Genomic DNA, 14818 nt, shown 5'->3' with positions numbered 1-14818 from the left:
TTCATCTTGTTCACATTTTAAGAATAGTTTCTTTTAGGATTTTTTTGTTCTCACTTTTCATTCCTTTTAAGGCATGATATATTATGTCCATTTGCTGTTATTTTAATTCATCTTCATTACTGAAATTAATTTACCTTTATTTCTAATTCCGTCCTGAGTTCCCTTACGCCAATATTGAGTTTTTCTAGTTCTGACTTACGATATCTTCCATATCTTGACTGACTTTATGCATGGATTTGAAAAGGCAAGCTTTTCAAAAAAAGCTCACCTGGCAGTCAAGAGTGGCACATTGCCCTGGGGAAGGAGTCTGTGGACACCGTGGAATGGGGGCCACTGAGGGCTTGTTCTGCTTGTACTGGGATGTTTCTGGTGACTTCTATGTACCAGACTACTACAACAGCGGGTAATCTGAAGAGATGGGATGGGGTGGATCAGATGGGGCAACTTGGAGTGGGTCAGTTCAATGTGGGTATGCATAGAAGTGAGGCTGGGAACAGACTAGGATGGGCTAGGTCACAGTACCCACTGGGGCTTGAGGGCTTCAGAGCCATGTTTTGGAGCCATATTAGTTGGCTTTTTGTTTTGTTTTATTTTGCCACAAACCCAAGATGCCAGACATAATAAGTGAGCCACACGAGAGGCCTTTATTTCTGCTACTTCTCTAAGCATCGGGCAGGGACAAAGTGGGAATAGAGACAAAGAGAAGGGCAGACAGAGACAGCACAAGAAGGAAGGAAAGACAGGGAGAGTCTGACAGACTACTCCCTGGTGGGAGACAGCCCAGGACCACTTCCACATGGCAGAATGACCCATGTGAGCGAAAGGCTGCCCAGGGTACATAGCACCGGGCTTTTATGCATTTTAGGTGTGGAGGATAGGGGAGGCAGCAGCTCCCCTCAGTTTGCGCTTGCTTGTGACTGACGTGGCATTATGGAGGATTTTTGGCATTTAAAACATTTCTGGATGAGAGTGTCTGACCTCAGCAAGGACAGCATTGAGGCTGGTGAAGCCCTCTTGTGGTACTGGTGGCGGAGCAAGGCAGAAGGGAGAGAGAGCACTGAGACGCAGTCCACTGCTGGGTAGCTAGAGGTGACCAGGTGCTCCTGGCAAGCGGTAAGTTCTCTTGTCTTCTGATGCACTCAGTTCCTTCAGGAGTCACTTCTGTTCAGGCAGGTCTGATAGGGGTTTGTTGGGGTTACCCTGACTCAGCCTCAGTGCCCACCAGCGAAAGCTGAGGTTGGGGGCTGGCCAGGTAGGATGCAATAAGCCGTAGTACTTTCAGGAAGAGCTGGCACCAGGGGCAGTCTACACAGGGCTAGGCCACAGTACAATCTTCCAGATAGGCTCTGAGTAGTCTTGAATATTCAGCGGATGAGTTGTCCCTCAAAGCTCTATAATTCCTTCTCTTTTAGCCACTTATTTATGCATAAGCTTTCCATTTTAATCTCATTCTCCACTTTGGTTTGAGCTGTCTTTTAATATGCACAGGTGATGAAACTACAGGTATTTTTACAGAGTAAATTCTAAACTCTTTAGCAAGGCCTGCACAATCCTCCATGACTGTGGCCTTTCTCCCTCTGTGGAAAGATTTCATATCTCTTAGCCTTCAGACTCAGGTCACTGATCATTTTGGAGTGCTTTTAATCGTGTACACACACTTCAGACTTCATTTGTGTGTGTGTTGTTGCATTTAACTGTATCTACCTAGACTGGCTTTCCCAGGTTTTTTTTCCTGGCTAATTGTTTAAAGATTTTTTGCACTTACTTATTTGAAAACGATAATTACAGAGATAGTACAGGAGAGATCTTTCATCCACTGGTTTATTCCTCAAATGGCCACAACAGCTGCAGCTGCACCTGATCCAAGTCAGAAGGCAGGAGCTTCTTCTGGGTCTCTCACATGGGTAGCAGGAGCTCAAACACTTGGGTCATCCTTCATTGCTATTCCAGGACATTTGCATGGAGGAGCATCAGAAATGGAACAATGGGGCTATGAACTGTTGCCCATGCGGTTTGCCTTGCAGGCTGTCACCTTATTGCTGTGCCACAATGCTGACTCCTAGTCTGGCTTCCAGACTAATGTGTGTTTCTATGAAATCACACACCATCTGGTTCTTTATCTTGTCATTTAGCAGGCAAACTGTACATATTATCTGAAAGAGTATACATTGTCTCCACTTGACAGTAAACAAGGGGCAGTACACAGATATTTGAAAACCACACAGGAAATGAAATTAAAAGGTAATTTTATTTGATGAAAAAAATCTCAAAAATCCATCTCTTGGTAGTTTAACCATGCTGAGCTTCATTCACTGCTTTGACGTATTGAAAGAAGGCATCCATGTTGATGACTCCGGAATTCCCCTCTCTGACACTGGCATCTCCTCTGAGCTCCAGATCACTCATTCAGATCTTGGGTAGCATCTGCTCTTGTGGGCCTCCCAAGAATGCAAATCAAGATCCAGCCCTGAGCTGGGATTCCATTTCTTGATCCATGGCATGCTGCTGTTACTGCCAGGAAATCAGAGTCATGTTAGCCCATTCTGTTTTGTAATTTCCCGAACATCACATGCATTTCATTGCAACTTCTGAGGCTATCTCAGCTGCCTCCTTCTCGCTCCTACCCACTGTCACTGAGCCAGTGCAGGCCATATTATTTCTCATGTGAAGCCACTGAATACAAATTCCTAACTGTAATCTTGTGTCCATCCTGGACAGGCAAAATACTTGTTGAAAACGAGAACTTGGTTATGTTATCCTCCGCTTCAAACTAGTGCAAAGCTTTCCAGTGATTTTAGCGTTAAAGCCGAATGTCCTCGGGTTGCACTGTATGCTGAGGTTCTTCAGTTTGCTCACTGGATTCTTTAAATTCCTCCACTTCAGCCGGCTTCTCGCCATCACCCACTGATGCTGCTTCCCGTGGCTGAAGGCTCTGCGCCGTCCTCCTTCCCTACACTGAACCAACCCTCACACTTTACCTTCAAAGTAAATATTCCTCTACTATTCTTTATAATAACATTACATATTATCCATGCTTGCTTTTTAAACCAAATGAAGACACACTGTATGCATCCTTAGGTAACGTATTTTATGTTCAACATGCTGAAAGGAATCTTCCACTCTGCTGAGTGTATTCATTTGCTCATTTTCATTGCTCTAAAATAGTCCACATTTCTGAAAAATCTATCCTGGAGGTGATGAACTTTGGGGCTTTCAGTTTAAGGGTACAATGGATTATATAAATGGTGTTGCTGTCAACTTTCTTGTTCACGCTTCTGTAATCCAGTTTATAACAGTTAACATCTAGGGCCCAACACGGTAACCTAGAGGCTGAAGTCCTCACCTTGCACAAGCTGGGATCTCATATGGGTTCCACTTCATGTCCCAGCTGCCCCACTTCCATCCAGCTCCCTGCTTGTGGCCTGGGAAGGCAGTCAAGGACAGCTCAGTGTTTTGGGACTCTGTGCTCATGTGGGAGACCCAGAGGGGGTTCCTGGCTCCTGGCTTTGGATCAGTTTATCTGTAGCCATTGTTGCCATTTGAGGAGTGAATTAGCAGATGGAAGGTCTTTCTCTTTGTCTCTCTTACTCTCTGTAAATCTGCCTTTCAAATATAAGTAAATAAGTCTTTTTAAAAAAGAAAATAAAAAACAGTTTGTAACTGTGAAGTTCGGCAGTTAGTGCTAAACCGTTTTTAAAGGAACATTCAAAATTTCGCTCTCGCCAAGTGAATATGGGTGTTTTTGTTGCTATCCTTACCAATACTTTTCAATTTGTGCTAATCCGATAGAAGCATATTTTACATACAATTCTTGTTATACATTGATCTTCTTATAAAATAAGAGTGGGGTCTACTGTTTCCAAAACTTACCAACCAGGCCCTCTTGGCCCAGTGCCCTTCTGCAAAGTGACTGTAGCTCTGCCGTTAAAGAAAAAAAAGGACTACTGTGTGTCTCTTCCCTCTAAATAGTACTGACCCTGCAATTGTTCTGATTTCTGATTTTGGAAAGCTAGCAGCTTCCACTCTCATTCTCATGGGATCCAGCCACTATAGAAATAAGCTCAGATAGACTGCCGAATGATGGAGGGATGTATAGGAAGAGAGAGGCCAACTCAGCATCTAGCTATTCCAGCACCCCAGCTCAGGAGCCAAATACGTGAGGTCAACACAGCCTTTCAGGCTGAGTCAGGCCTTCAGCTGAATGCAGTTGCATGGGTAGCCCTCGTTACGCTTTGTAAAGAAATTGTTATTTTCCAGAAACAAAACTGTAGAGGTTTTTACATGCAGCAAAGGGTAACTGCATCAATCAATCAATTAAAAGCTTTAAACATCCTTATATCAACTATGTCCGTTTCTTTCATTTAACTATCTTAATATTTTAGGGAACAGTGTTGTGGTATAGTGGATAAAGCTGTTACCTGTGATGCTGGTATCCCATGTGGGTGCTGGTTGGTGTCCTGGCTGCTCCATTTGCCACCCAGCTCCCTACTAATTACCTGGGGAAAAAGCAGAGGATGGCTCAAGTCTTGGGCTCTTGGTACCCACGTGGGGGATCCAGAGAGGGCTTCTGGCTTCAACCTGGCACAGCTCTGGCCACTGCAGCCATTTGAGGAATGATCTACTAAATGGAAAATATCTCTGTGTTTCCCTCCCTCTCTCTGAAACTCTGGATTTCAAATGCATAAGTAATTATTTTTAAGAAAGTGTCTTAAAATATCTTAAAATTATGCACAAAATGTCTAATGTAATTTTATATTTTATTATAATACATTTATATTTTTAAGTATAAATAAATTCTATGTTTAAAATTTAAAGCAGGCTTAATAAAATAAATTATGATATATTGAGAGAGGGACAGAGAAAGACAAGAGACATGGAGGTTTCACTTGTTAGTTCACTCCCCAAAAACCCACAAAGCTCCACCCTCCACTCTTTATCCCCCCCAACTCTCCATCCCTGGGCTGGAGCCAAAGTCAGGAGCGTGGAATGCAACCCAGGTCCTCCCCAGCGCGGGCAGTGACCCGAGTCATCCCTGTAACTTCCTGGAGTCTGCATTAGCTGGCCGCTCAACTTGGGAGCCGGAGCCAGGAATCCAACCAAGGTTCTCCAACCCAAGACAAAGTCTTCCTAACTGCTAGGCTAAATACTCCAACAGGACTTTTAATGACAGCGGATATGGCCCATTTAAACAAAATCGTACAAACAGAAAGAGCACTAGGAAATATATTAACAATTATTTGAGTATTTTGGTTTTATTTTTCCCAATTCTTTGAAAGTTTTATACTGAGGGCCTGGCACAGTGGCCTAGTGGCTAAATCCTTTCCTTGCAGCTGCAAGCATTACCACATAGGCACCAGTTTGTATCCCGGCTGCTCCACTTTCCATCCATCTCCCTGCTTGTGGCCTGGGAAAGCAGTAGAGCATGGCCCAAAGCTTTGGGATCCTGGGAGACTCGGGAGAAGCTCCAGGCTCCTGGCTTTGGATTGGCTCAGCTCTGGCCTTTGCAGCCACTTGGAGAGTGAACCAACAGACAGAAGAGCTTTCTGTCTTTCCTTCTGTCTGTATATATGCCTTTCCAATAAAAAATGAAGTAAATTTTTTAAAAAAAAGTTTTATACAGAGAAAGGAGAGACAGAGAGAAAGATGTGTCATCCATTCGTTCACTCTCCAAATGGTCATAGTGACCAGAGCTGAGTTCATCCGAAGTCAGGAGCCAGAAGCTTGCTCTGGGTCTCCCACAATGCTTTGTGGTCCATAGGTACAGGATCACAAGGCTTTGGGCCATCCTCCTGTTTCCCAGGCCATATACAGAGAGCTGGATCCAAACATGGAGCAACCGAGACCTAAACCCATGCTCCCATGGGATGCCGGTGCAACAGAGTGGAGGATTAGCTGTGCGCCACTGCGTTGGCCCAAATGTTGCTGTTAAAGTGGGAGAAAATTGCTGTCAAGTGTGACATGCTCTGAAGGAGGACGCACACGTGCAGAGTAAACCATCCAGGCTGGGACAGTCTGCTTCCGCTGATGGCAATCAATTCAAAGTTCAGGAAACAGATTCGAAAACTAGTATCTCGTTCTTTATTTTTTTTTTGTTTAATTAAAAAGAGAAAAGAAATTTTACTATTTTTCTCTTGGAATTACTTCATAAGAGAATTGTCAGACATTTTAAAGGTAGGAAGATTAAGAAATTTTATGAGTAACTCAGTGTGTTCATTTTCATTTTGCTATGGACTGTTGGAAATTTTCTTTGAGAAGCTCTGGCTCCAAGAAAAGAAAAATAGTGCGAAACCTTAAGATTACCCAGGGATAGTAAATGTCAGCCATATGGTTATATTCTAGCTCAGTAAGAAAACTCGTAGGCTTCTAAACTAAAATTATTTTTAAGGTAGTGAGGAATGAAACGTCTAGAACCATTAGTCAAGTTAGTGTTCTTTCTGGGACAGTTTCTCTGAATAAAGGTACTTATGAATTAATTCAATATTGCCAATATCTACAATGCCATGACACACTTAGATAGCAGAATGTTGGACTTGTGACTGATGTTGAAGGGCTGCATTAGTGTAATAATAATAATATGGGGGGAAATGTAGGGGTGGAGAGAATGGGGAGGGAAAAAGGGGAGATGGAGGAGAGAACTCCTATACCTACAAAACTATGTCATGGAAAATAATAATAAAAATGCAAAAACAATGAGCCACCAATGCTGAGTGTCTGAGCCTGTGGCCTGGAGATCCATGTTCTTCACAACATTCACACAGGAATATTTTGAAACTACACTTCAAGAAAAAAGTGTTTCACAAATTTTCTACCATGATGTATCAACTTCTGTACCTTAATCTTGCTACTGGTCACATGGCTAGATGCAAATATTTAATAGAGAAATACATTATGGGCTTGGTGCCATAGCCTAGCAGCCGAAGACCTCACCTTGCATGTGCCGTGCCAGGATCCAATATGGGCACCAGTTCTAATCCCGGTGGCCCCGCTTCCCATCCAGCTCCCTGCTTGTGGCCTGGGAAAGCAGTTGAGGACGGCCCAAAGTCTTGGGACCCCGCAACCACTTGGGAGACCCGGAAGAAGCTCCTGGTTATTGGCTTTGGATTGGCTCAACTCCAGCCATTGTGGCTGCTTGGGGAGTGAACTATTGGATGGAAGATCTTCCTCTCTGTTTTTCCTCTTCTCTGTATTTCTGACTTTCAAATAAAAATAAATAAATCTTGAAAAAAAATACACTTATACATTCCATATAGGTAAAAAGTAAAATGAAACAAAATGCTAATGATTATGGAATGTTTTTATAATAATTTAGCAAAATACATTTATTATTTACTAACTTGATTTATACTGGTAGTCATAATTTCTGTTATTTCTTTATACTGAGATTATTTTGCATTTTTGTCAGCAACCTTGGGCAACAGTCATTTTAGAAAGAATCCTTTACATATTTTTGGTTAAAATAGTCTTGATTTTTGGTGGGAAAAGTATTTGAGTTTATAGCCAAGTTTGTTTGACTGCTGTTGGGTTTTTGATGTAGATAAAATCCATTACTTTAGATTTTTAAAATTCTCTAGTTCTTTAGAAAGTTGAGGATCCAAGTAAATGATACTTTCAAACTTTAAATTTTTTCCTGTGAATATTAAGAAATAAAAACTTATGTAGAAAGAGAAGAAAGAAGGAAGGGAAGAAAGGAAAACACAGAAAGAAAATGGGAGAAACCATTGCCTCAAGGACAGACTATTCCAGTCCATCCTCTAAATAAACTCACTCAAATAGCTTGACATTTCACATTTTGATTCTTAGTTACATCATAACTATTTATTCTTCTATTCCCTTTTAGAACTACCTTCTTATCTGTATCACAACCCAGGTAATGCTTTGTGCTCAATCCTATCTTGCTATTGTCCTTACCAACTTGTCTTCTCAAAGTGTTAGTATTTTTAAATACTGTATGGCTGTTTCTGTTTTGGAAAGATTCACGGTGAGGAGAACACTTTTAACAATGTGTGGCCTCTCCTTTTGATCCTTGATTTATCACATGCCTTCTCAAACCTACTAGTGCCAGAAGGAGGCTTGTTTCCTCGGGTGTTGCTGCGTTTTGTGGGGATGAAGTGGTCAGTCGCTCACACTGTGTTGGACTATCTCTGGAACATTGAGCATCTGGATGCAGCCGTCATCACAGCACTGAGAGATGCAGCAAGCCAAAACTGTCTCTGGAAGAGTGACTGACCGGCACCAATTCCACCACTGCTTTTCCCCTGAAACTGCAGAAACAATAGATTCAATAAGGCATCTATGTGTCCTGCAGCCTTGCATTTAATTTGTATTATTGTAACCCAGCCTATTATACAATATCGTTAGTTAATGATGTTACTATAAAGTTTTCAAGGGATCATAAACCATCATTTTCATCACAGTTGCAGATTGTTTTCCTCATGTACACATAATGGCATTTTCTCTCTTTTTTCCCCCAATAATGGTACTAACAATATTAGAAGGACTTCTGAACTATATAATAAATGGTCTGTGTTTGTTCAAAATGATTTCCTTAATACCACCAAGACACAAATGCCTCAGCTAGATCTGATTCACTTTGTATACATAAAGATTTTTTGTTATAAAATCCACATTTATATGTAAGAAAAAGGTAAGCTATGAAAGAATATAACTTTATGGATATCAGCTTAACCACATGTCATTATTAACATAATTTCAGAGGGAAAAGGCAATGGACAGAACTTAGTAACTTGCCCAGGATCATGTACTAGTAAGTGGCACAACTGGAATTTGGAGTCCACATTTTAAAAAAAATTATTATTGTTCTTTTCTGTCTTCTATATGAAAAGAACAGAGAGAGGGGGAGAGAGCTCATTCCTCAGATGCCCAGGAACAGGGAAATTAATCAAGGATTCCCAAGTAGGTTGCAGGGCCAGAGCTCTGGGCCATCCACTGCTGCTTTCCAGGTGTGTGTGTGTGGTGTGGGTGCATGAGCAGGAAGCTGCAGTGGGGAGCAGATTCAGAGCCCAATTCCACACACTGTAATGTGGGCAGCATGCATCCCAAGACAGCGTAACCACTGTGCCAAGTACCTTCATCTGGTGTTTCTGCTCTTAATCCTGACTGAAGTTACAAGAACCAATATTTTTAAGATCTAACGAATTGAGGTATGACTAACATAATCAGTACACATTTAAAAACCTATTTCTTCCTTCCCTTATCCAGTGGTGACCATTATTCTACCTTTTCTTTCTATAAACTTGACTAGTTTAAATACCTCCCCTAAAGGTAATCACCATGTATTTGGTGTTTTGTGACTGAATTATCTAATTTAGCATTATATTTTCAAGGTTGTTCCACATTGTAATATGTTTGAGAATGTTTTTCCTTTCTAAGAATCTATAGTATTCTGTTGTATGTACTTAACTTACCTGGACAAGGGGTTGCTCCTGGCTCTTGGCTGTTATAAAGAATGCTGCAGTAAACCTGCGTATGTAGATAGCTCTTTGAGAATGAGCTATGTGGATTGCTGGATTGCATTTTTAGTTATTTAAGAAATCATTGTACCATTTCTAAAGGAGTTGCATCATTTAAATTTTTAAAATGTTCTTAAGTGGGAGAGAGAAGAGAGAAGAGGAGAGAGAGAGAGAGACCCCCTTGTTTTTCCCCAAGTAGCTGCAGTCAGGGCTGACCGAGGCCAAGCCAGGAAGCAGGACTCAGTCCGAGTAGATCTGAGTTGGGCAGGGGCACAACTCCTCCAGTGATCACTTCCTGATTCTCTGGGTGTGGATTAGCAGGAAGCAAGCATGGTCAGCAGAGCCGGGACTCAAACGCGATATTACTATGCTGTAACTCCTACCCTAATGCATGGTCTTATGTTTTCAATGGTGCTCTAAAATTTCAGTTTCTTCACATTCTTAGCAACAGCTGTTATTTTCTGGTTTTTAACAGTAGATCTGGAAATAAGAATGAAGTGCTTTCTTATTGTGGTTTTATGTGCAATCTTTTATTAATGATATGGGACATTTTTATTTCTTCTTGGCATCTACAGGTTATCTTCTGATAGCTATCTGTTAAGAACTTTGTCCACTTTTAAACCGTTATTTAAATATTGTTGAATTCTTTACATATCCATACTTTGCAAGCTGTTTACTCACTTTAAGTATTTTGAGTATATTATCTAAAATTATTTTGCTGTGAGATTTATATTCTATCACATGATTATAGGGTAACTTTTAATGATTCCTGTATTATAGACACATCATTTTCCTTTTGTTGTATACTGATCCAAGGTCAGTTTTATGATAATTTCAGTTAGTTTCCTCAGTCTGGAATAACAGAACAACACAAGATTGATGGGTGTAACAAAAATTTGTATTATCAGATTTTGGAGGCTAAATGTGTGAAATTTAAAGGGTCACACAGATCCAGGACACAAGTAAAAAATAGGTTCTTGTATTTGCGTGTTTCTTGTGGTCCCTGGGCAGCCTTGACTTATGTGCCATGCTAGTACTTCCCTTGTTCACGTTGCCCGCCCCCCCCCCCATAGCATCCATAGTTTTATGAGGATACCTGCCACTGGGTTTAGAGTCCACCAAGATAATCCAAGCAGATCTTATCCTTAAGTCTATCTTTAAGGATCCTTGTTTCTTATGAATTAACATTTGCAAGTTTCAGGGTTTGGGATGCATATATTTCCTTGGGAGAGGCAGTCTAATCCACCATGGTTTTATTAAGATGAATTCCTAAGATTAAAATCACTGGTTCAAAGTTTGTAAAATATAAATATTTTAGGTTTATTACACAAACATTATGCTCCGGAATGAATTGGGTCTTTGTCTCAAACGTGGGTTTTATATTTCTATGTATACAAACAAAACAAAAACACATGATTAACACTTAATTGTTTTAAGAATAAACAATAGTAGAGAAAAAGGAAAAAAGGATGTTAGCTACTCCTCACAATTGTCTTCGTTGATAAGCTAAGAATTGCCCATACCTGTTTCAATGAAGCATTCTTAATTGATTTGGATATAGTAATGTAGCTGAACTTGTATGGTTTTGATTGACTTGTTCATTTCTCATTTGCTTCTGTCTAGAACTCTGTTTTCACTAAAAATTTTATTTTTATGTGAAAGGCAGATTTACAGATGGAAAAGGAGAGACAGGAAGGGGGCGGGTGTGGAGAGAGAGAGAGAATCTTCCATCCACCAATTCACTCTCCAAATGACTACAACAGGCCAGAGCTGGGCAAGTCCGAAGCCCAAAGCCAGGAGCCAGGGCCAGTAGCATTAACCTTTCAATTTTACAAATAAGGAAAGGGAGGATTTAAACAACCACGTAAGGACTTGGGTCACCTTCTACTGCTTTCCCTGGCACATTAGCAGAGAGCTGCATAGGGAGTAGAGTGGCTGAGATTTGAACTCAGGCACCACACAAGAGTCTTGACATACTATGTCATTGTGCTCACCCCTATTTGCTTTTCAAATCCTTTAATTTTAAAGAAAAATAATGGATCCTCAATTATGACCAATGAGTTATTCCATTAAATGGTTCCATTATCTTCATTTATCACATAATCCTCACATTTTTTAACTTTTAAAATGAGTTTATGAATTATATAAGAAAAACGTGTGTATGTATGTTTGTATATGTATGTGTTTGTTCTGAAGAAGAAAATTATCAGTGTAGGGTATTTCTTAAACACAGTTGAAAAGTTCACCACAAAGGAACTGTGTCTTCAGATAAAAGTTATTTTCAACAGCATCTGGGTAATAAATCATGTGGAATTGTACTTCAGTACTTTATCATGAATAGCAATGAATCACTAGCGTTTGTTGTTGTTGTTGTTGTTGTTTTGTTAATACAGAGAGGAGGAGAGACAGAGAGGAAGATCTTCCGTCCAATGATTCACTCCCCAAGTGACTGCAATGGCCGGTACTGTGCCGATCCGAAGCTGGGAACCAGGTACCTCTTCTGGGTCTACCACGCGGGTGCAGGGTCCCAAGGCTTTGGTCCATCCTCGACTGCTTTCCCAGGCCACAAGCAGGGAGCTGGATGGGAAGTGGAGCTGCTGGGATTAGAACCGGCACCCATATGGGATCCCGGGGCACTCAAGGCGAGGACTTTAGCCACTAGGCCATGCTGCTGGGCCCACTAGCCTTTTGATAGAGGATAATTTTTATAACCAACTTGCAGAAGTCACATATCCAGTTGAGTGTGTCTTTCACAATTGAAGGTAATACAATTTTCTCCAAACCAATTTTTGATCTCTCTTAAAACTTGCTATTTTTAATTGATAGCTTAAGATTCTTAACAATAAACTAATTTTATTTCATCAACTCATCTAATTTTTTTTATTAATTACATTGCATTATGTGACACAGTTTCATAGACTCTGGGATTCCCCCAACTCCTCCCTGTGCCGTACCCCCATGGTGGATTCTTCCACCTTGTAACTCATCTAATTTTTAGTCCAAAGGTTTCACTTATTTTTTTATTTTTATCATCCATGGGACCTGAATTTGAATAACTTTAGTTTGGTTCCAAAAATAAATCTACCTTTTTAGAAAATTTACCACTAGAGGAAGATGTGCAAAAGAATATGTGCATTTTTCAGAAATGATTTAAGAAACTACACTGTTGTCAGAATAATTCTATATCCTCCTGAGGAACATACTCTGAGAGAGAATACTCAAAACTATTGTTTATGATATGGTTTTATTAATATCCTGACACAGGACAACAGAAGTAACTCAATAGCGTAATGGGATGATATATTTGATGAGGAAGAAAGCATCCTTGAGACTTTCAAGTTAATCTTACAATTTTACAAATAAGGAAAGGGAAGATTTAAACAAACCAAATAAATTGCAGAAGGCCAACTGCCTTATTAGTTGTCAATGGACTTGGGGATATCCAAGGCACTTTGCTGTGCTTTTTTGTTCCTCCATCCATAGCATAGTGTACTGGAAGTTGTGAGTTAACAAGTGGCTAGCAAAATTCAATGTGCTTGCTCTGGCTGGATCTTTTTTCTTTATTTTAATTTCTTCTTGTTTGAAAAGCAGAAAGATGGAATGAGAGAGTGAGAAAGACAGAAATAAATAGAAACAGACTCAGAGAAATCTTGTGTCTTCTTACCCCCGCCTCCACATATATGCATCAACTAGGGTTGGACCAGGGAGAAGCCAAGAGCAGGGAATTCAATGAAGGTTTCTCACATGAGAGGCAGGGACGCAGCTACTTGAGCCTTCCATCTGCTGCTTCCCAGAGTGTCATTAGTAAGACGCTGGATTTAGAAATAGAGTTAGGCCCAGTGCCACAGGCTGAAATTTTTAAATGTAACTTTAAGTTTCTACAGGGGAAGGGAATATTTCTCCAATTCAAATTAGCAATAGTATTAGGTCACAGATGAAATAAATGTACTTTAGATATAATCATCAGACTTGACATAGAAAAATTTGCAGTTTAGATAAATAACACTTTTTTTTGCTCAAACATTTCATGGGATATACACATAGTAAAAACATTCACCATTTGTATGAAATTCAAATTTAAGCAGTCTCCTGTTTTCTTTTTCTTTTTTTAATTATTTTTTTGATACAGTTCCATATGCTCTGTGATTTCCCTTACCCTTCCACTCATTTCCCCTATAGGATTACTCCCCAACTCATTTCCCCTATATTATTACAATAGAACAGTTCTTCAAAAACAGTCATAAGTCCATCATTCTGCTATTTAGATGAATCCTGACATTGTGGGCATGGACAATGGCAAACAGTCCAGCATCCTATTGTCTATGTGTGTGCATATATATATATGATGGTTTCATTGGGAGTCCATCTTTGATCTGGAAGTAGAGCTGTATACTGTATTGTATCCTCACATCTGGATATGATAGTCTCTATTACACAGTTACTATAGATTCCCTTAAATGAAAAGCCACAGTAGAAAATGAATAACAGGAAGAAAAATAGAAATTTACAACACCATGAAGTTAAATAACATGCTAATGAATGACTAATGTGTCTCTGAGGAAGTGAAAGAGAATCAAGAATCTTTTTGAAGAAAATGATGCCACTGTGTGACCTATGAGTCTGTGAAAACTTAATATGAGGGAAAAAACTGTTTTGAAGAAATGAAAATAAAACCCAAAACATCAAAATCAATGAGATAAAGGTGGAGGGCAGGCCTGGTGGAAGTTACTGTGGTTCACTCCAATTAGGCTGCAGCTCCCACTTGTTTAACATGAGGGCCAAGTGTCTGGTGGGCAGGATCGGTCTGGGCTCCAACACCCATTTGTTTGTGTAGAAGACAGGGCTGGAGACAGAACTGACTCACCAATTGCAACCCCTAGCATATGCAAAGTCTGATTGGGGCAATGGTCTATGCCGGACCTTGTACTGGCAAGCACAGAAGAACCAGGTCAGGTATCATCTCAAAGTTTCTTTGCAGATCCTCCCTGCAACTGAACTGCCAAACACAGAACCCCAACCATGAAGAGAATTGCAGGACTGACCGTGGAGTACATATGTCAAAGCTAAGCTTCCTCAGTGCCTTAGAGCAGTGGACAGCATATCCAGGTGTACATGGAGAATATAGTAGCACTATTGGAACCTGCAGAGGACACTTGGTACATGACAAAGGACAGAACAACAGATTGATCAACTACCCCAGGTAAGTGTTGGCCGTGAAGATCTTCCAGCTTTTTGCTTGTTTCACCGGTGGAAGAACTATCTTCCAATTCTGAAATTTTTTCTTCTCTTTCATTTATTCTATTGTTGAGGCTTTCCACTGAATTTTAAATTTGCTCCATTGTGTCCTT

The 14818-nt window shown here is 40.4% G+C and overlaps 1 long non-coding RNA gene across 1 annotated transcript; it reads left to right on the top strand.

The window, feature by feature from the left end:
• The first annotated feature begins 11930 nt into the window (after positions 1-11930).
• Positions 11931-14561, top strand: LOC121155977. Its single transcript, XR_005883777.1, has 2 exons — positions 11931-11961; positions 14449-14561. It is a non-coding gene; the product is annotated as an uncharacterized LOC121155977 (long non-coding RNA).
• Positions 14562-14818: the final 257 nt, after the last annotated feature.

Source organism: Ochotona curzoniae, unplaced genomic scaffold, assembly GCF_017591425.1.
Source record: "Ochotona curzoniae isolate NIBS_2020 unplaced genomic scaffold, NIBS_Ocur_1.0 contig_3190, whole genome shotgun sequence".
Lineage (NCBI taxonomy): Eukaryota > Metazoa > Chordata > Mammalia > Lagomorpha > Ochotonidae > Ochotona > Ochotona curzoniae.
The sequence above is the reverse complement of the archived record's forward strand: the minus strand, read 5'-3'. Positions and strand labels throughout refer to the sequence as shown.